The sequence below is a fragment of the Puntigrus tetrazona genome, chromosome 7 (genome assembly GCF_018831695.1).
Source record: "Puntigrus tetrazona isolate hp1 chromosome 7, ASM1883169v1, whole genome shotgun sequence".
NCBI classification, from domain to species: Eukaryota; Metazoa; Chordata; class Actinopteri; order Cypriniformes; family Cyprinidae; genus Puntigrus; species Puntigrus tetrazona.
The window spans coordinates 26,035,630-26,059,150 of NC_056705.1; the positions used below are offsets into that span (position 1 = coordinate 26,035,630).

At 40.4% G+C, this 23,521-nt stretch overlaps 1 protein-coding gene across 8 annotated transcripts in view; it reads left to right on the forward strand.

Annotated features, from left to right (window-relative positions):
• Positions 1-23,521, forward strand: part of znf536 (zinc finger protein 536) — a 170,757-nt gene that overhangs the window by 42,813 nt on the left and 104,423 nt on the right. For all 8 annotated transcript variants that reach the window (XM_043245025.1, XM_043245028.1, XM_043245026.1 and 5 more), the window contains one exon: positions 14,855-14,969. The gene's annotated coding sequence lies outside the window, so the exon portion shown is untranslated. The remainder of the gene's footprint in view (positions 1-14,854; positions 14,970-23,521) is intronic.

The window sequence follows — 23,521 nt, forward strand, 5'->3', positions numbered from 1 at the left end:
GTCTTCTCCTCTGTCTCTCTTTTTTTTTTCATGTTCCAGTTTTTCCCGCACTTCTTTCAGCATGTCATTACGAACATGCTCGATTGGATGCACAACAGTCGATACAACAGCCCCTCTAACAGGGGCTTCCTTTAATTCGCCAATCCCAACATGTGCACCTGGGAAACCTACTTCACCAGTTAACCTCTGCTGTCCTCTCAGCGACAAGACAGGCTGACTGATCAAAAATAAATAATTAAAGGCGATAAGAAGATAAGGAGAGAGGAGAGGCATGACATATTGTCGTGCACACTTCTATGCACACAACTCCCATGATGCATTTTGTCATGGCACATCACACCCTCACTTTCTCTCTCTTTTTCTCTCTGCGCTCTTCTTTCTCTCCTTGCCCCTGCATGTGTCTCTGGTGTTGGATGTCAAGCTAATAGTTCCGTAATGCATCCTTCCAAATGTTACTCACACGACCTCGTGAAGCAGTAACTCTGAAATCTAAGAGACGAAGACCGTCTTCCCTTAAACTAAGCCAGTATTTACAGTCGTTTAATTTTTTTTTCCCATCAGAAGCTCTCTTTTTCTCTCTTCCTCTCGCAGTGTGGGTATATTTATGTGTGCATGTCTCCTGATGCAGAAGAAGAGGTGTCATTATCGATACAATGAGAACCATTCAAAAACCTGACCAAGAAGAAACTCGCACAACCTTGTAAGAGCTGTCATTAAGAGCTTTACCTGAAAGAATAAAAATACCACATAAGCTGTCAACACACATTAGTACCAAACAAGAGTCATTCAGTTTTCCTTTCCTTTCCACGCTCACCCGATTTGAAACATTTCACTGACATTTTCTTGATACCCCTCAAAGTTTTATGAAAACTGATCATGTGATATTTTGCATCTCCACAAAAATAGCGCATAATTATGGTATTTGCACGTGTGTTAATGTTAACCGTTTGCATCAGTGAGCAGAATGTTGTCCTTGTGCAGTCCTCTCATAACTTCTGTCTCATATATCTGATGAACATGCCTCACTGAATGACTCATATTTTCCATAACCATTTAAACGCTTTGTTTTGACCATGTGTGTATGAGATAGGGCCATAAATTACCAGTTTGGGTCTTAACGCAATTCGTGGTTCTATGTTAATTAATCATGCGGTCACACAGGAGTACTACCTAGTAAATAACAACACGGGGAACGGTAACAAATTCTGCGCGCTATGAGCTTGGTCTGGCGAACAATGCCAATTGATTGCATTTCCAAATCCATTCTGGGCAAATGGAAAAGTTTAGATGCTAGATTTTTTTTTTTTTTTTTTTATGTGCGAGCACACATGTGTGCTGTTGTATGTTTTGTTGACAGCTAATATCAGGCCATGGTTTTGCAGGTCCCTTGTTTTAGTGCTCTTGGACTGGGAGACGATGCGATTGGCTTTGTTCAGTCTTGCTGGCAGTCGACACATGCTGACATCTGTTCCCTCCCAGCCAGTCAAACCAATCTCAATCAGGAGATATACACACACTCAATCACACGCGCACACGCTCATGCATGATGAAATATTCAGTTGGTTTTCCCAGTGCATGCGCACACACAGCATCGCGTCAACACCTTCAATCATATAGATAGACACTGATGGTGCTTAGTCTCAAAGAATATCGCGCACACTGATATACAAGCACACACACAGATGCGGTAATTATGTTGGACAACTGTTCGATAGGCCAGTTGCTTCCTTAAAGTACGTCCTTAAAGGTTCCTGATCTGCACGCAGCTGCAACATTGGCACGGTCCTCCGTATTTATCCGCGATGTGTGGAATGTGAAGCTAGAGTGGTATGAGGCGACCCGGACAGGATATAAGCGCTTGTCGGCCATCTCTCCCGGGCAAATAACCTGCTGCAATCCCTCCAGAAAGGAACAAGCGTCCCCCCAAAAGACCTGTTTCGAATTAAACGCCGCCAGGCCAAGAGAAATGAATGTGACGCAGCCAGATTTTGTATTTTTGTTACAATTACCCCAAACTCCAAATTAATTCTTTGCAGACGCAGAGCAATGGTGAGCAGGTGGTTGCCATATTTGCGCGGGACAGTCTCAACTGCATCTCATGCCTCGCTTGATAAAGGCCTCTCACTCTGAAGCTCATATGACACACTGTCCCCTTTCCCAAGAGCCTCTGTCACACTCCCTACAGTCCCCCTCCCTCTTTCCTTCTGCTTTATTCTTTCCCTCCATCCATCTCTCTCCTCTCTTGTCCCTTTTCTCTATACTAATGCGAGATGACATCATTTATCCTCATGCATACATATTCAGCTCTCGCTCATGAGTAATCATGTACATTGGAGTAACACCCACTCCAGCAAACCGCCTCCCTTCAAAGTGACTCCGTATCATTTCAATAGTTCCACCTTGAGGGGATTCAAAGTGGGGGAACAGGCGCTAGAGAGTTGAAGTGATCTAATGTTATTAACTGATCAAACCGACTCAAAGAGGAAATGGAAACTCCATAAGCCAAGAGAACATTTGTAACTCGGGTAACAGACATAGAGCTTTTATTGGTCTTAACACATTGTGCTTTTCTTACATTTCCCAGATACATAAGAATGCTATCAACACCAAAAAGTACTAAAGGTTGTATTTATATGACCAGGCGTTTGTTTCTTCACAAACAATACACTTTTAATTAGAATGTCATTTCCAAGAGAACTATGCAGACTTATATATATTTTTTTTTCTTTTTGCTTCTCTTCATGTTTTTGCCTATTTTTGCAAAATTATTTTGGTGTACTCTTGCCCCAGATCCAGACTTTCTTAAATTTAAAATAGGAAAATATATAACAAAATGATAAAATGTTAAAAACAATACTAATCTGAACAAATACATAACAAATCAAGTTTAGTTTTTTTCCATCATGTGTCTTATTGTGTTAGTTGGCTGTATTTTTAGTTATTTTTTAACCTAATTAAAATAAGCCAAATGCAATCTGATTGAGATTAATCATAATACACAATGAAAAAACACAATTTTGAAAAATAGTTATAAAAATAGTTTTTTTCATATATATGTTTTATAAGATGTACTTTACAGAAACTATAGCAGTTATGGTATCATTCCCATCATACATTACGCATAATTTGCAAATTTGCAGAATATTTGTATTGTTTGTCACTTCTGACGAAAATATAACCCTCCAATCTCTATTATATAAATGGATATACTTTGTATGTGTCTCAGTGCATATATATATATATATATATATATATATATATATATATATATATATAAATACTGCACTTTCACACAGTCCATGGGTCTGTGTTTGTGTGGAATCTCAGAGCGTCTGCTTGTAAGGGAGGGGGGGACACATTGAGGAGCATGACAGTAATATTGTGCGGCAGACACAACTATTTCACTGGGGCTTAGAGGCCCTCCCGGATGATGTAGTCTGTCAGCGCTACACAGATCCAATCTGAACTCCGCCACCACTCTCCAATATTCACTTGGATTATGTCTCGGAATATGACTGAGCGCTCTGCAGACATGGAGAAGGAGAGGAGGAGAGAGGTAGATGGAAGAGGAGAAGGAGATGAGTAATCCTCATGTGACTTTATAATGCTGTAGATGAAGTGTAGAGAGAAGGCGTACCGTGGGACGGTTTGCGGTTGACACACACGCACGCACACACATGCTTTACATTCTCTGCTTGTCATTTGCACCTGCTTATTTGGATTTAACACTTGATTTAATGTCCTAAAGCTACAGCGCCACAAAAATTCAGAAACTCATACCGATGAAAGAAACTAAGAATGATGGTGAGAGGAAGAAAAATCATAACAACAGATAATTATTCAGCCTGCTGAGGAAAAATCGGAGCGAGGGGCGCAGGCATTCTGAGGGAGGACGGTAACATTCTGTTCTACTGAGCAATTTGATGATAAAACGACAAATAGGCTCACAAACCATTGGATCAGACGGGCTAAAGAACTGATTAGAATATATCAGCACACCTCTTCTCAGCAAGCCAGCTGCTTGGAAAACATAGTCTTAGGGCATAACGTCAAGCAGAGTGAGAAGGGCTTTTGTCTGAGTGTGTTAGTGAGAGATTGACTTTTTTAAATCCATTATTCTAGGCCCTTTAGAAGTTCTGCACTATTCATTTCTGATAGTAGGGTAGATATTATAAACAGTGGCTTGTCACTCTACTTATAATTAACAGATCAACAGTTCAATTACGCCGGACTCGACTGTTTCTCAGTCTAATTGTTTTTATTTTGAAGACAGAAGCTGTTCAAAAAATTAAACACTTACTAAAACTAAAACACTCTGGCTTGTCTTTATATATCATTTTTTATTTTTATTTTTTAGTGGGCGGGGAGAATAGAGCTATGTCTTGTGCAAATGAGTAAAGCGGGTTACTGTCAGAGTTCTGTGTGTACCAATCAGACTCAATCATTTTGATCTGTCACATTAACAAAGTATTTTGTGAGATTTTGCTTGCAAAAAGGTCCATTGTCAGTAGCACGATTGAGCATATTTTCAAATCAAGCAGTGTGGCAATATCGCTCGACCAGCTTTACCTCGCGGAGTGAAATTTGTTACCACATATAATTCGGATGCGAGTGAATTACAAAACATTTCGTTAGTGTTGATTTGTCAAACAATTTGACCATTAGTGCACAATTAATGATGCACAACTAGATTTTGGAATTTGAGAACTAAAAAGATGTGTTCGCTTGGTGTTTTCTGGATGAATGTTACAGCCACAGAGAACAAAACGTTCGCGTAACACAATTACCAACAATTATTGTGGGAAATTAAAATATGAGGATGTCTAGTTTGTAAAATGTTATTTAAAGTGATCTAGTTATGGATACACGGTTCAGAGAGAGATTAAAGCTAACACCTAAAAGGAAGAAAAAATGTGTCTGTTTTTTCGAAAGACTTTAAAGACATTACGGCGTTTAATGGTTGCATGTGAGCTACACAATATGTGGCTCTCACAGCCGCTTCATCCCAACCTGCTCCTCAGCTTATTCACAGCCAACAGCTGGACTCCTATTGCAGTCTTCAGACCCCCTCTACGGCTAATGTGTTGGTTCATGGTGCTAGTGTTACTGAGAGGCTGAGTGAGTGAGTGACAGAGAGATAAAAAGATAGAGAATTTACCATTTGTAAGTTAAACCCATTCCAGCCTTGCCCCAGTTTAAATTACACTGTTTTTCTTTTTTGATTTCCATTTTGCGCATAATGCTCTCTCTCAGCATGTTTTAAGTTATATTATTAGCAGGTCCCTGGAGAGTTTCCCCCCTCGTTTTTGGGGTGGGATTCTAGGCTCTGGATGCATTAGCTCTCCGTAATTGGCGAATGATCATGGGATGGAGTGTGGATGGAGAGAGAGCTCACAGCACGCACACCCACACACACGCACGCGCTCGGCGCTGTACAGCCGCGATACTGGAAGTCAGCGAGGGCCCTATCAGTCAAAGCCTAATGCTCGGCCCTAATACACTTTAATAGCTTCCTCCGCTGTCTCCGATCCCTCTTCAGCATTGATCTGAAATCATCTTTCTTATTCCTTTTTCGGGGCGCTTCGCAGACTTTCGCAGCATTTATTGCTGTCACCTGTCTCGTGTGTGCAGATTAATACCGACCGATAGGGGTAGGTTGGGGAAGGAAGCCATTTATTAGCGTTCGGATGTGTGTTCGGCGAAAGGCTAGAGACTTGGCTGAGGCGAGGCGGCGTTTGAAGAGCGGGCCCGTTTGAGCCCAGGATCCGTCACATGAATGTGTAAAATACCCGACGCCCGCGCAGGCTGTCACACAAAGGGCTATCACCCTATTATTCAAGAGCAGCCATGGAGCCAGGCCAGAGTAGAGTGTTTCTGGGGGGAAGGGAAAAATCGGCTTGATTGTGATTTGCCATTTATAATTGGCCAACGATGTGAAATGGTCGGCAGCCAGACTTTTTTAAAAAGGCAATCTGCGGCGGTGGAGGGGCCGATGGTTCGCTAATGACAGCTAGCGCGATACGCCTTGGGAACAGAATGGTGCTCGTGTAAGGGTAGGGAACACAAATATGTTTATCTGTAGTCAGCGATGTTTGCATGACTCAAATGGCATTGTCTATTGATTTCTTTTTCCAAAACATCGACGACACAATGGAACCGAAATACAGCAGCAAAAGCGAAACATTGTTGCAATTTGAAAACAAACGAACCAAACCCATCTTTAATTCCAGAGTCTCGCTGCTTATTAAAGAAGTTACGCAGTTCGTTTTGGCCTTTGTTTGTGCCTGTAATCTTACAGGGAATACGTCTGTGCGACGCTTTTCCGTCTCTGTTGCACGTTTGCATTTGTCCCTGGTCTGGGGAGCTGGATTTAAGCTCTGAAATGACAGAGTTCAAGGCTGATACTCCTGTTGGCAGTGAGGCATGGCAGACGATTTCTCGAGGGGGTCTGCCTCCACATTGTGAGCTCAACAAAAGATAGTATTTGATAAAGGTCCCCCTCCCCAAAAGCCCCCATAAATAATGAAAAGTTAATGAAGAGGTAACTTAATGATGTAATGAATATGGCAGCGCAAGGTCAAACAGAACTGTCGTGGGTTGGGTGGGCATTTGAAGTGCGTACTCACTCGTGTGTGTTTGCGAGAGTGTGTGTGTGCAGTTTTAATGAATGTTTTGTCACAGGAAGTGCGATAATGTTTAATTAGCTTCATGTGTGTGAGGCATGTTATATGATTCTTAGATGGCCTGCACTCATAAACCGTGTGCGTGTGTGCGTGTTGTGGTTCGCTCAACAGAAGAAAGATGAGAATGCGCGCAGTTTGAGGGAGAGTTTTTCACAAGTGTACACCTGTGTGTGTTTATGCAAGGGAGAGTGCTTATGAAACCCTTCTGTTTTGGACAGTTTGTTTGGGAGTGTGCTGTAGGGTGGGGTCTGGGCTGGTGATTAAATATTGAGAATGTTTGAATAATACGTTGGGACCAGGTGCAATCGATAGGACACATAAGCAAGTGACTCAAACACAAGCTGGCTTGGCCGTTGACCTGGACGTGTGCCTCAAATGTATATTTTCACCAGCTAACACTTTGCTATGTGTTATTAGACAAACAGCAATCGGTGTGTGAACTCAACACCACTGAGTTTTCTTGTTGAGGTGGTTCTGGTTTCAGTGTGTTGTCCTGGTGTGTAAAGTGCCTAGTCGGCAGCAGGCAGGTAAGCACTTCGATCTGTTTCTCCTGGACTGAGGTGAGGGACTATCATGCCGGTGGTCTCAGCTTCAGCTCTGACACCTGCCTGACTCGATCCCTTGGATAATAGAGGGAGTGTGAGGTAAAAAAAAAAAGTAGAGAGATGCCAGTTGGTACATTGAACTGAAGTGTGTGTGTGTAGTCAGCATGAGTTTGATTCAGCTTCTGACATTTCCTGTTCTCCTTTTCCTTCTCCTCTCGCCAGTTGTATTACTGGCAGTAAAATAAAATGAAATAAAAAGTGATTAATATTGCGGTTGTGATGAATATGGCATTAGTATTTTAATGTTTTTACGAATTATTTTTTATACTATGTAATGCAAACCAATCCACTGATATCTGCGATAAAATCCTCATATGAAGTAGACGTCATCGGTAAGTATTAGATCAGAGCTCAGACAGCAGATGCTTGGCCGGCGCTTTCATATGCAGTCAGAGAAATCAAAGACTCGAAACACGACCGGACTCACACAGGGACCCTAGCAATGGGTCAGTGAGTTTTTTATCTGTGTCTCCTGAAACATTTACAGTTCCCCCTCAGCTTTAGCGCTGGCCAGGCGTGATTTGTAGTTCATGTGCAGATGTGTTGCTGAGAGACGTTTTAATGTGACGGGCGAGACGGTTCTCGGTCTGTCTCTGCGGGTTTATGGAGGAGCTCCATGTCTGCGTCTCAATCTCTGAGACCTCCCCCCGTGCTCCCAGACTCCCTATCTCTTCGCTTAACAAGCCTGAGGTCGTGAAGAAATGGCACAGTGCCCCACTTAACCCAAGGTCAGGTCCCTGAGCTGATTTGCCGCGCGCTGTCGTAAGAGCCTGACAATAAAAGCAGGGATGGATTCGCTCGTGTTAACCTGAATTGGTTTGCTTGCTTTTTTACAGTCCGTCTCCTGACAGCTACAGGCGGACAGGTAACAATCATCCTAAAGTTTAACAGTATATAGTGCAGGGGAAAGAATTACAGCATGCGGACTGAATGAGAGTAGCAGAGAGTCTATGCTGTGGCCGTGGTGGCTATGAGGAATGTCTTTAAAGTGAAATCATTTCCTTTTCTTAATCAAAAGATGACAGACCTCTGAAGTCCCATCTGCACGCCACTGCACAGCCCGGAGCTGCTCTGAACGGGCAAGGCGATGAAGCGATATCATGCTTTGAGGTTATGGGCTGGGGTTTTCAGGGCTTCTCTTGAGGTTATTCCTACCGGCAGGATCTCAGAACTCATAGGAAGGAGGAAAATGTTCAGCGTGAAAGAATAAAGTATCATTATACTGGGTTAATAGCGTACGCCAGCGTTGGTCTTGCCGACGGTATATGCAATGCTCTCACGTTTCAGTGGGGAAACAGAGTAGCCGGTTTGATGGACAGATTAAGGGAGGCCTGTGGACCTTTACCATATGTCGAAGTGTGGTTAGCTCACAGATTGTCGCGTCCATCTCAGCCTTCCCACCTCATCACCCTGGAGGCTCGAGCATGAGGTTTATTAAGTGTGAATGGTGTGGTCGGTGTGGCGCGTGCCTCTGGTGCTCTGTTGTCTCGTGCGCTCGGAGAAAGCACCTGTGTAACAATGCAAGTCCTAAAATGTTTGTGGTGGCACAGGGCGCATCATTGAGGAGAAGGCATTGTTAAAACACATCTGCTCTGCCATCTGATCTGGCTCAGTGTCGTGTCTTCAAGGCCATATTTCATTTCTGCCTTTAACAATGCAGAGCCCACCAGGGGTATGTGTACCCCAGGGGGTACTTATTTAGGTTCCACTGGGATATTTCAAAAGATTTTTTTTACTTTTTCCTATACACCTGCATGTTCTGTAACAGCTGTAACTTGTTAAAATAATTTTGGGCAAATTGGTGGTATTTCAAATTTGTTCAGTTTCTGCTGTACTTAAATTCCATCATAAAAGGAGTGCGGATGCCTTTTTAACACTTTTGCTGAAATGTCAGTTTCATTTATAAATAAATTTGCTTTTACCTGTAAGTTCATTTGAACTGTTAAAACGCAACACAAACAAGCTCAGGAGTCTTTCTTCCACCGTTTACATTTAAAAAGTTGAAAAGTAAATCATCATTATAATGTCTTCTTCGATTTCTATTATTAATGTTAAAGTCATATTTGCAGTAGTAATGGCATAATAATAAATACATTTTAATGGCATAATAATAATAATAATAATAATAATAATAATAATAATAATAATAATATGAAATAAAAGGAGCCAATATTGGTAAGAAATAAACTAGATAAATTTATATAAATTTTTAATAAATTGATTCACTTTAAATTTAGTTTTGCTTAGTTGTTTTGGTAAAACTTGAGACAAACAAGATCTGAGTCTTATTAAAAGTGAGGAAGGTGGTTGTCTCTTTTTTCTCCCACAGTATTTTTGTTTAAAAACATATAATTATAATTCAATTATTTATAATAATAATAATAATATGCAAAACAAATATGAGTTAAAGCAGTTAAAAGCATTTTTGGTAAGAAAAGTCTGCAGAAATGCATGAGGACAAAAAAAGAGAAAAGAATAATTTTATTAATGCATGAAACTACATTTCTGGTTTCTCCTTCATGCTTATTCATACGTTCCATTGCAATAAATATGCTTGACAGTCTAACGTGTGTACTTCTGCAACCAAAAAAAAAAAAAAGAGAAAAAAATCGAAATAACAAAGTGAAGGCCTCAAGCAGAGAAATTAAACAACTCAGACTGCTTGCACATAAATAGTTTAATCTTTGCTTCATAAATCAGGTGGTGAGTTTTCAATTGGCCTGAGCAAGGCCTTCAGGTTCACACTTGGCCCTGTGTAAACATGTTTTCTAGTCAGTCCTCCCCAAGAGTGATTCATCCACAGAGCCGTAATCAAAAACAATAACCATTGGAAAGCGTAAACGTTTCAGAGCGTCGCTGAGAAGTATGAAATAATAATCTGTGTGTGGCCTGGCGAATGCTGAGAATGCAAACATTTCACAATAAAGTTGTTTAAATAGAGACCTTGGCATCGATGACTAAGAGATAGGACATGCTGCGTTAATTACACCCGCTCATAAAAATAAACCACCGGTTTAAAATATGACTCTCCATACTACGGGATTTAACCTATTAAACGGCAGTGAGGTGTGTTGCTCAGATGTGAAGGAAGGGTGTATTGTAAAAACACAACAAGCTCGGGAGGAGATAAAGAGAGAGAGAGAGAGAGAGAGAGAGAGAGAGAGAAAGAAGCCGAAATAGCTGTACAATCAACAAAGGCACGGAGTGTTTACTCTGAACTTAAAGACTTTTGAATTATTCCCCGCCATTGTGTGGCATTAGGACGAGAAAACAGCTCGGCTAAGTGCACGTTTATTATTTTTAGGCCGTGTGAAAAGTAATATGCTTTAAGGAGTCAGCAGATGTATTGGTAGAGCTATAGAGGGCCCACACATAAAGTTTGAAGTGAGTTAAGTTTCATCAGGGTATGGCAAAAAATGGATTATTTTCCTTGAGCATGGACTTAAGTTTTAAAGTTCACTGCCGGGTGGCCCATTCCTATTATCCATGTTAACATAAGAATAGAGGACAGGGAGGAGGCAGGGCTAGGAAAAGAGACACAAAATGAGTTTGTGGGGGTTATGAGCTGTCATCCACGTCATATATTCACTTTTTCGATGAATTTCGAGTTTAGTCCAAGAACTTCAGGTAATGGCGTAACAGGGCAGCCTTGGCACTCCTCAAGGCCTGAGCCCAACCAGCTTTTGTGGGCCACACGACAAACACACGTTCCCTGACTAGACGCCTGGCTAGAGAACAAGGAACCCGGTCACAGAAGCGGCGTGCTTTGGCTAATCACGTTACACTGTTTTTGCTTCACATTACACTTAGTTTACCCCTGAAACAGAGTCGAGGGAACCATGACAACTCTTCAGTCTGAGAAGAGGCATGCCGTTATGAATAAATGTTTGTATACATTTTTTGTGGATCTTGGAGTGTGCACACGGAGAACGGACTGCGCTTAAAGACATCTGGATGCGATGAAATAGAATTTGTTTAAACAAAATGAAGCCCCTCTCTCTCCACCTGGAAAGCCACCCAGAGCGCACGCTGCTCATCTCTACATACTTGTGCAGTGATTTTAATAGGACTGTATTGACAGATATTTCACTACAGCAGTATGAAGGCTTTTGAAAATGCATGATGACTTTCACAGCTTTCACTGAAAGAGTCAACATGAATACCGTGACTTTACACATGCCGGAATTGAGGGAGGAAATGGTGATGCGTTTATACCGTTGGGCTTTAACAAATTCAAAACAGGATATGCTGTAATTATGAATAATAATAATAATAATAATAATAACAACGGCATGTCCTGTTACAGTGTTTAAGTATCTGTTTACTTTTTTTAAATGCTGAATAAATTAATAATATAAATTATAAATGATAATTGTTCTCCTTCTTGTAGCTTAACTTCTTCTTCTTTATTATTATTATTATTATTATTATTATTATTATTATTATTATTATTATTATTACTGAACAAAAACACTTAAGCTACATAGTTTCATGCCTTTCTTAAAATATATAATAAATTAATACTACTACTAAAAACTATTTTTATTATTACACACAAGTACATAAGCTACATAATTTGATATATTTCTTACAATGTTAAATTAATTAGTAATAATTTATTAATAATTATCTTCCTTATCATCATTATTATTAGTAGTATTCAACAATAAATATATTTATTAAAATATTAAAATAATGCAACTATCGTAATTATTATTATTAGTTGTAGTAGTAGCAGCATGTCATGCTTATTTATTTTGAGATGTCCTTATAACCAATCTCTGAATTCAGATATTTAAAATTCTGGAGCTATTTGCATATGCATAATGTAATATTATCAGTGAAAAAGCTTAAAATGGAAGAAAAAAAGAAAGAAATGATGAAATCAGCTATATTTATTTATTTTGCATTTAATGCTATTTTTTTCAGCTGCATCAGCTGGGCTTAACATATAAATAATAAACCATCTAAATGTAAAATACTTCTCTGCGATCTATGGCATATTAATCAACATGTTTAATGAGTGTCTGCAGATAAAAGGGCCGGACAAAAAGAAAATGTGCAAAAAGCTATGCGCATGAGAGACACCTATGGATTGATCAGCTTCTTAATTCTATTTTAACAAATAGTCCAGAAGTCTTGGATGGCGACGCGGAAACATGACTAGGATAATAAGCATCATGGAAGCTAATCAGATTCCTAAGAGGAATTGATTGTTGGTTTTGCAGAAAGAGCAGAAGAAGGCTTGACAATAAGCTGAAATTTAAGTGTTAATTTTTATGCTAATCTTCCAGCAATCTCCACGTGATGCAATTTGCTCCCCTGCTCCGCAGATATGAAATTGTCCCGCTCACAGAGAAAATGTCAGCTTGCCAGACCCTGAAAGCTTGTAATTTATTAGGTATGTTTCTATTAGTATGTGTCACACTTGTTAGCCAGCCTCTCTCACTCTCTCTCTCTCTCGCTCTCTCTCTCTCTCTCGCTCTCTCTCTCTCATGCACACTTGTGCACATACAAACTCGCGCACTCAGACTAGCGCTCCATGTGTTTGCCGCTCAGCCCGCGGCCTTAAAGAGCGTCTCAGCTCAGTGGCTGTAGCACCAGGGCATTAATGTATTATCATATATCGGGTGGTCCTTGCCCTGTGGACAAAAGGCTGTTTAATACAATTTAATGACATTCCCGAGCAGGAGGGAGAAAGGGGGGAAAGAAAGGGCAAAGCCCAGATTAAATTAGCATTTGTGGTTCTTATAGTTCACCCATGCAAAACTTAGCAACAGAAGCGCTATGACTCCACCCCTTTGCCCCCTGTTTCTTGTTATATTGTTGTCTCTTGACGAAAAAGAGCGACGGTGGTATAGTGTGGGAGTTCAAGTTAGAGTTAAGGAGGATAAACTGGAGACAACACAGGTTGCAGCTCATAACCTGTCAGCGACGCTCATGTTCCCCAAAGGCCACGGCGTGATTGATTTTCAGTGATGTCATCCATAAGAGACGCAAGGAGCTGACAGCCGATGCGTTTAGGCATCTCTGTGGCCGTGCCGTTTACCGACATGGGTTTCTTTGTCTTCATCTGTCTCTGCCTCACTTTACACATCTCTATCTCTCCTCTTTCTGTCCCCTCTCTCTCTCTCCTCTTTCCGTCTCTCTCTCTCTCTCTCTCTCTCTCTCTCTCTCTCTCAAGCACACTCCCTCCCCTCATTTCCTCCCTGTTTGTGTTGTGTAAGGAAGCCAGTGCCGGGCATCCAGTGTTACACTCAGCATACTCCGTGTAGAAGGTTTGGATGCAATTCACATATAGGTCAATTAAATGCGCCAACATCTGCTCTCTTCTAACCATTTGCATACAGTATTCATATGTTAATGATGTCCCTTGTTTTGTGTGTGTATGTTTGTGTGTGTGTTTTTCACTTCCTCCCCTCCTCCCTGTCTCTTTGTAAAAAAAAAAAAAAAAAAAAATCAGATAGAAAATTTTTGGATTCAAACCGCTTCATGTGGCGACTCCAAACCGGATAGTGCCGTCCTATTTTTATTTCCTCTCCCTCTCTCGCTCGCTGAAAGCAGAAACTCCTTTACTGCGAGCTACGGCGGGCTTGTTTAGCTGCCATTGGCCCTGATTCGAACAAGAATCCTTCCACTGTAGCTGCAAAGGAAGTCCTTGCCTTTGGAAAGCAGCTTAACGCCTTATAAATCAGTGATGAGGCAGATGGACCAGCGATAATCTATTTAGAATGCCTCACAGCAAATATTGTCGTACAGATGATTAGAGATTGAGCTATTTTAACTCGGCCTTCTCCGCCCTCTCAGCAAATCTTCTGCTTCTGTGAATGATTTAAATTGGAGAGTTTCTTCTTTTCCCCCTTGCTTTTCCTCCCTAAATATATCAGCGTTTTGGAAGCGCTCGCGCGGGGGAAACGAAGTGGTGAAGTGTACGCGTTTTGCGCCGCCATTTTCTTGGCAGGCTTCAATGGCGTGCCGCGGAACAAAGAGAGCAGGGAGATGGGCCCGAGCCAACAGGCTAATGACAAAACGCACGCTTCTTAACCCAATATTAGTAGGGGGACGTGGCTGTACGTGAGGGCTGGAGCCGTACCGGAGGCCCCCCGTTTCGCTTTGGTGGTCGATAGGTCCAGATTTAGCACGAGGCCACTGAAGACGGGCTGGACGATGGATGGCTAGAGAGAGAGAGAGAAAGAGGAAAGGAGGGAGGGAAGGAGGGAGGGCGGAGTGCGAAAATGAAGTGGAGGTTGTCAGATGTGGCAGCTGCTTGGAATCCTGATAAATATAAGTCCTTATTGATCGGCTGAAAATGAAAGATCCCAGAGTGGCGTGCAGTATTTAGCTTCTTGTCTGCCGAGCGCGTCAGCGGTGGCCTTGCCTCGCTGGGATAGATTTTCAGCGGCGCTCTGAGCCACGGCTTTGATTTCATCTTTAACCTTTTTCGGCTGCTTTTCCTTGACCTCTGCGCCACTGCTGTGATTCAGTGAATTTGTTACATTTGGCCTGACATCCTCACTCTCTCTCTCTCTCTCTCTCTCTCTCTTTCTGTTTCTTTCTTGCTGACAGAGTGAAGACTCATCGCCGCTGTCATCGCTTGTTGCCGTACAGACTCAGTGGCGGGGTGAGTCACGGTCTCTTCAACCTGACGGGCCCCGGACCAGTATGCAGTTAGAGTGATCAGGTAAGCCAACGTTCACCTCTCGGCCCTTCCTTCTCGTAGTTGTAACGCGACACCGCTCCTGGACCAGATACGGGACGTACGTTTAGCTCGCTGATCCCAGATCTGCGCGCTTGAGCGGTCCTTAGATAAGACATGAAGCATGCTCACTTACCCGCTGGTCTCAAATCATCAGTGTCAGGATGAGATTAACTGATCCCAGAGTCTGATCCCTAACAGACAGTCCATTTGAAGTGGCACGTTTTGTGCTGAACGGTTGTAATCTTCTCCTGCGATGTGTCTTTAAGCCGAACACCTAAATGACATATAAAAGCCCAATTTAGAGCAATTGCTTCTCCAATTTGCTCTTCTATCTGGTTCGAGCCTTTTCAGTCACATGTTTCATATGTGGCCACCATGAAGTTTTTTTTTTTTAATTTAAGGTCTCAATACATACAAAAAGATATGTGATAGGTAAAGGAGACTAGAGCTAGAACATTTTGAGATGAAAGATTCCATGTGTGTCTTCTCTAGTAGTTTGAATATCAGTTGTATGTCAGTTTTATTTAATTGTTTTATATATTACAAAAAGTAAAGGGTAGTGACACTACTTAAAAATAATATTAGTGCTTTTATTCAGGACACATTCAATTCTATAAAACGTGACAGTGAAGACAAAATATTTCACATAAATGCGGTTGAACTTTCTATTCATCAAAGAATCCTAAACAAGTGTATTACAGTTTTCATAAATATTAACCAGCACAATAGAAGCATACTAGAATGAAATTCAGCTTTGAAATTCAGGAATAAATTACACTTCAAAATGTTTTTTTTTTTTTTTTTTTTTTGTATTATATTACACTATACTACTGTTTTTACCGTATACATCTATTAAGTATCAATGTATATAAGATTATTATTTAAAATATTTCTAGTACAGAATAATCGTTGGATATTTTATATGTTACTTTTTACATATTTTAAATATTTCATGGATTGAATTTTCACATTGTTTTACTGTTTAGCTTCACTTAATTAATGGCAGATTTTATTGTGACAGCTTACCGGTGACAAGCCGATGACAAGCCCGGGTTTTAAGGAAAACTGAATACATAAACTGATTTTAAATAATAAAACCAGCCTGAGAAGTAATCACTGGGGTGCAAATCATGATTAAAATCTTCATGCATTTTATTGCACTTTGCATATTTGGATAATTAAAAAAAATCACAAGTATGATCTTTAAATCAAAATAAAGAATAAAAAGATGCAGTAATGATTTATGCATTTACTTTTTTTTTCTTCTTTTTTTTAATAAGAGGTAAAAGCAGTCTATGAGTAAAAAGTCTTCTCCTCCTCCTCCTCCTCCTCCTGAACAATGCTCCAGCACACTTTTAGATAGATTATAAATCCCCCTATGAGAGAGCCTGCAACAGCTGTTGGCAGACATACTAGATATGAGAATAGCAGCATAGGATGAAGGAGCATTAAAAATTAATATGCTATTTAGCCTAGGTGTATTTTAGGTATTTGACATTTTCATGTCCGGGACAGACTAAATTTATTCATAGTACAGAAAATAAAAAAAATAAAAATAGAAAAAAAGATTGAGAAGGGGTGGTAGGAGAGCTGTAAGCAGAGTCCGCTGTTCTTTTTTTTTTTTTTTTTTTATGGTCACCCTTTCATTCAGTAATGATAGGTGTTAAGACATCGTCTATGGAGGAGACTGCAGCCCATTATGGGCACGGTAATAATTAGCACATGGCACAAAGGGAACCGTTTGCCTCTTAAGCCTCTGCTTAATGCTTTTTTGTTGTATTGTTTTGCTATTTTTATTTCTATTTATTTTGTTTTCTGGTGTTTTTTCCTTCTCTTTGTGCTTTGTTGAATGGTTAAAGGAACGTTGTGTGTGTGTGTGTGTGTGTGTGTGTGTGTGTGTGTGTGTGTAGACCAGACAGTGAGAGTGGAAATCCCAGCTTCAGTAGTGATTAATTACTAATACTCCCTCAGAACATCTCTCTATCCCTGACTATCTAATCACACTGAAATCTAAGACATGTCCTGAGAGGAGAAGAGACGATAGGACTACATGGACCATCTCTCTCTCTTCATTGTAACTTTATCAATCTCACAATCTTGCTTCCTCTTCCTTAAAGGAACACTCACCCAAAATGAATAACTTACTCTTGTGTTTTTAAAAGAACACGCGAGTCTCTTTCTTCTGTAGAGTGCGACGGGATTTATTTATAGCAAATGTCCTAGCTGCTCTGTTCCTTACAGTGACCACAGCTGTCAAGATTTTCAGTGAATAGTCTTTCAGTGAATAGTCTTCACGGAAAGCTATTATATGAAAGCATTTGGGTTCTGGATGGTAAAATCCCATTCATTTTCTCCCTACAGGGGAATTTGTTTTTAGCAATAACCTTTAAGGACAGACCTGTTGTGAGCTACAGGGTTAATCAATATAGTATATTTTGAAGACTTTTTTTTTTTTTTTTTGAACTGTTTTATTCGTAGAATTCATGGTTAAAAACAACATAATCCATGATTTTGGCAAAAAAAAAAATAAACAAATAAATAAAATATATATAATAAAATAAAATGAATAAATAATTCACCAATTACGAAAAGCAAATTCGATCCATCGCATGAAACACTGTGAATGACTTAATAGTGATAACTGTTGCTGTCTATAGCTTCAGAATTTTCAAAGTAGGGCACATTAGCCATAAGGACCACATGAATTATACATTTTAATTATTCATTTTTGCTCCTTTTTGGAGCTTGACAGTTCCGGTCCCCATCTGCTTTCACTGTATGGAAAAGAGCAGCTCAGACATTCTGCTACATTTCCTCTTTTGCTTTCCACAGCATATTTGAGTAAAAGACGTAGGATTGCATTTTTAAGCGAACAATCAAGCTAACCACCGTTCTTTTGTTCTCTCCATCCTTCTTTATAACATTTTTCCTCTCTTTTTGCTAATTCGCTATCAGTCCATATGTGTCTCGCCTGGATTTCTGTAACATGCTCCACTCCCCCTCACTTTCTCCCTCTCTCTTTCTCTCCTTCTCTCAGGTGTTATATATATACATACACTGTTACTCCCTGAGGTAATATTTAGCAATAGCATGTTTAACACCACAACCCTCCAGTCACAGATCCTCACATCATGCTTAAAAAACAGAGACGGGTGACATGTTTCTGAATCTGCTGCTTTTCTATCTCTGAAGAAAACATGGCTTTTATTTAACAGTTATAGCTATTACAGGATCACAAAAAAAGAAAGAAAAAAAAATCTCAAGGCAGGGATAATTTCCATAGATATCTCTCACTACAAAGAAAGCTGAAAATCAAAGCGTTGCCGTCATTTAAGGAAAGACAGAGTCTTTTCGAATGACACTCTTCATTTTTTTTTTCGGCTAGTGAAGTATTTGCATAGCTGAAGTTAGCAGTCTCTCTTGACAGGCTGGGGAGAACAAACAAAACCGCTCTCTCTAGAGACTCTCTCCGCCACGTAGGGTGATGCAAGCTTACATATATTAACAGCGCGTTGTACGATCACTAACTATCAGAGTGAGCCGTCTACCCAAAGTCCTCCGTTTCGTCTTGTTTCTGAGCAGAGAGAAGTTGGCAGCCCGGTGTCACCGTTGTCAGAGTTGCGCAAAAAGTAGCCATGTTTGATGTGCTGGATGTTTGTAGCTGCTCGCCGGCTGTGTTTGGACATGTGCGACGGATTCCTCGGCCCCTTCGGGTCAGCGTTTGTGTGAGCGTGTGGCGGGAGGGTCGGAGTGTCAGAGTGGATGTGCCTTTGAGGCCGTGGCGATGCAGATTAGTGTCTTTTCTTATCATTCAAATCGAGCCTCCGCTCCCTTTGAAAAACATATTGTACACATCCCCCTCCTCCTCTACCCCCCGCTCCCTGACGACAATCTGCGGCCATGATGGCTGCCTCCGAGGAGCTTCCCCGAGCTGGTGGCGAGGAGAGAGAGAGAGGGAAAAAAAAGACAGAGAGATCGTCAGGGGACGGCGGAGGGAGGGGTCGTCCGTCCCGAACCCTCTCCCACATCATCAGAGCGCGATCGCAGCTGGGTAATTGATATATGGCTGTGGCTGTCTCTTCTCCTCACCCTTGTTAAGGTCAACTTATCTACATTTCACCCCTTATTTCTCCACTCCCATTATATTCCCCCGCAGATATTGACTGACTGGTGCGGCCTGTCCTCCTGAAAATATGAATTGAGGATGAAACAAGTGAGCGCTCGCATAGGGGAAGGAGGGGGGCGCCTTTATTCCGGTGCCTAACCCTTGCCTGTTATCAAAGTAACTTCCAGCTTATTAGTAACAAAAGGCCTTTTTCTCCTGCTCTCATCCCTCCCCTCCTCCTTCCTCCTTTGTGCGGGCCGTGTTCGCCAGCGCTTCCTGAATTAAACTGCTGGCTTCCTGTTCTTTTATATGCATGGCCACATCTGGGGGAGCTTGCTCGCAGCCCCGCTGCTTAATAACAATCACCTTCCCTTTCAGTCGCCCCTGATTGTTTCTAATTCACTCTGACAGATAGTGGCTGACAAGCCGCCCGCGCCTCCTCCCTCCGTGACCCCGGCTCACTCACCATACTTATACCGCCTGTCATTTTTAATATTTGATTTCGCTTTTAAAGTTATGTGTTTTAGTCCAGTGATGAAATCAGTGTTTAACCGAAACACAAAATGGATCTCTCTCCCACTTTCTCCGGGCTTCTTTTTTGGCAGCGGCTCGCTCTTTTCCTGGTCTTTCTTCCCTCGCTCTTTCTCTCTCTGTGGTTTTTCTGTTCGTTTGAGACAATGGGGTGAAGGTGGTTTAAATGCCATGTGGGGTGGCATGATGGTGGCATTGTGGAGATGTTTTTTTTTTCTGATGGAGTCCATCTGGGCACCTGGTCCGGAGGACTCTATAAAAGCTGGTGGATTGGACAGAGTCGTGGCCACGCTTTCCATTTATTAATGTGAAAGAGAGTGTGAAGCACGGCAAACATTTTATTCAACAATAATTCACCAATGGCTTCAGGCTCATAGATTTGTAGAGGTTTCACTCAAGTCGTTCTCAGCTGATATCCATTAAAGACACGTAGACGTGCATTATTTATATTTATTTATATTTTGACGGCGCGGGGCCACTACTAGATTGCTGAGAGAATGGATGGATGCATTGACAGCTAGATGGATTGCGTTTTGTGAGAAATCCATTCAGTTATTTGATCGAAGTACAACCCAACTTTGATTGAAAATAAGCTGACTTTTTTAAGGCAGTTCAGTGATGGTCTCTTACATGCTGTGTTAAGAGCCTTCCTTTTTCATTTCTGCATTAATCTTAACCCTCATGTTGTGGTCATATGGGCTTTAAATATAAATATAGATTACAAATGAGGAGGGCATGTTATATTATTATTATTATTATCGTTGTTGTTTTTGTTGTTGTTGATATTGAAATTATTATTATGTTATGTTACTCTGACCAAATCAAACCTTCTTTATTCGAAATTTAATTTCGAAAAATTTATCATTTAAACCTATCATGTCTTTAATAGTTTTATTCCTCTTAATGGAATTAAATTAAATAATAATAATAATAATAATAATAATAATAATAATAATAATAATAATAATAATAATAATTGATAATAACAACAGCAACAATAATAATAAACAACTACAAAGAGGATTTATTTATTTATTTATTACATAAGCTTTTTTTAGGACAACAGTAAAAGTGTTGTTTTTGTTTATAAGATTAAATCTCAAAATGATACTCAAACAAGGATAAATTTCACATTAAAAGGGTCTTGAGGGTTAAAAAAGATATCAAAGCCAAAACAAAAGTGTGTAAGGAAGAAACTGCTGAGAAACATCTTCCTGCGTCTTGACAGCTACCTTTCTGCCTAGCAATTTACCTTAAACTACAGCACTTAACAGTTTCAGGGCAATTTAAATCAAACACTTCCAGCCTTACATACTTGCATCATTATTTTTACAAAGCACCATGTATAGTTCTTTAATCAGTCAATCACGGAGTCTGTGCCATCATAATGCACCCCTCACGCTTCCTGTTGTTCAAACACTATCACAGTTGAAATCAATAGAATTGTATTTTTAACTCACTTCAATCAAAACACCCACACTGTTTGTGTACTCTGCTCTCTCCATCAATAGTCTTAAGACCAAAAACTAAACTATTGCGTTGATGTTCAACCTACCGAACACACAGGCGTCGCTATGTTCCGGGAAGCGACAGTGCCTTGGGCGTGCCCAAGTCCAGTTTTTTTTATTTTTTTTATTATTTTTTTATTTTTGAATGACAAAAACAGAACTAATTGGAGAACCACTGCATGTTTTCACTAAAGGCACAATTTAATTACATTTGAACCGAGAATGAGTATTTTGGGAATGTGATATATTCGTTCAAACAAATGGAGCGAGAGAAATGCAATATTTGTTTTGCTTTGATTAGCAGATTGGCAGGGATTTTTTGTTGTCGTCGTTGTTGTTTTTCATAAGAGAACCAAACATCTTTTCTCAAATCAAAACTTCTAGGTTTCTGCTCTACCTAAAAGCGCAAGACTCCGGGTTCAGCCACCTCAACCGCAAATGTAAATGATAACACCACCTTTTAAATCATAATAAGCCTTATCCCGAGGCTCTGTGACCGTAGGCTACGTACATTCGGCTGCTTGTACCCTTCTCTGTCCTGTAGTGGCACTGCTGATAAATACTTTATTAATAACTTTCTAAATAATGTAAAGTGTATTGTTGTCTCCGAGGTTGTATTAATAAACATGAAGGAATTTATTTGTCTTTAACAAAGCATGATTAATGCACATTAGCGTGTGGATTCCTAATTCTCGCAGACTACTCTTCCCCGCCCAATAAAAAAAAGAAAAAAACACACACCCATCAGCATTAAATATTTATGGCATAATATTAATGGTTTTGTAAAGAAAATAACAAGTTATTAATCCTTTGATTAACAACTGATTAACCTTTTTATTAAACACGTGATCCGTGCTTCGTGGATTCAGGATGTGTCGCTCGAGTGTGCTGCGGAATAATTATTTTTGTGTCTTTTTTAATTGCAAAAATTGCACGGATGAACTGTTTTTCTGCCCTTTTTTCTTTTCAAACATGCACAGATAGAGACGGATACGGCATTGCCGACACAATATTTTGTCGACATAAAGCGACCCCGGAGCATCCTACAAAAAACACGAGCTAAATATAGCAGGACATATCTGCGGACAATGAGGTTTAATTCTCGCATCCGTTTATTCCTGTGTTATTGGCATGTGTGGGAAAATAGGGAGAATGCACGCACTGCTAAAGGACAAGCGGCCCTCTTTCTCTCTATCTGTCTCTGCTCATCTCACTGCCATTGTGCGTATTTTTAGGTCTCGCCTGAGTCAGTTCAAGCACAATTATGCTTATGTTTCACACACGCCAAGTGTGACTTCATCGTACGGGGAGGAAATGGGAGAAAAAAGAAAGCTGCCTGGACGGTTTCGCAAATCAAATAAAACTATATCATTTATAGCATTTCACATTGTCACGATTTCCTGCTGCTTTTCGGCTTCCTGATAAACAGAAAGAAAGACATGTTAAAGTTATGAAGTCCCTCCTCCCTCGAGTCCTTGGGAACGCAGCACCCTCCTCAGGTGATTAATACAAACGTGGGGCCTGGGCTGTTTTATAAACATCAAAAAAAATCTAATTCATAATACGTTTTATACCCTGACCCCTGCCATCTATTGTGTCGCTATTCTTTAGCTTGCAGAATCCATCAAAGGCCATAGTGTTGTGAAAACCGACAACAATAGCAGTCTTTGTGTGGAGATGTGTGTAGGGATAAGGGTGTTGGGACACTTGTTGTTTTTTATGCTTGGTCTTATGATGGATTGGTGCTTGTTCGGTAGGGTGTCTTTGTTAACTTTCTCTCACACTCTCTTTTTTAATTTTTAATTTATTTTTTTTTCTCAACCGGACTGATCTTACCTTCGGTGACTTTCCTTCACCCCCTCGCTCAGTTTAAGTTCTCGCTTTTTCTCAGTCCTGCTGTTGAGTGTTTCTTCCTTCCTTTTAACCTTTTTTTTCTGCAGAGTCCTTCATCTTTGCTTTCTTTTATTATGTAGTCTTTCCTTCTCTCTCTCTCTCTCTCTCTCTCTCTCTCTTTCAATCTTCATGCAAGCAAACTGGCCACCCTGGGAATCCTGGCAGTCAGTCACACGCCCCTCCAAAAACAATTATCTTTGAACTTGCTTTTAGTGCTGTTTGTCCTAATTACAGATCATTTTCCCTGTCACATTTCTACTTTTATTGCAGTTTTGCCCTGAATGTTGATCCTATTGAGGTTCAACCTTATTTTACTCGCTGGAACACCCCTAAGACCTGGATTCATCTAATATTCCCCTGTGCCTTTTGCTCTCTCTTTTCAAATTTGATTTTTTTTTCTTCTTCTTCTTTTCTTCTATTTCTTTCTTTTTTTAATGTATCATTTTTTGTAGCATTATCCTATTGAATTAGACTGAGATCCCAAAATACACAGTAAG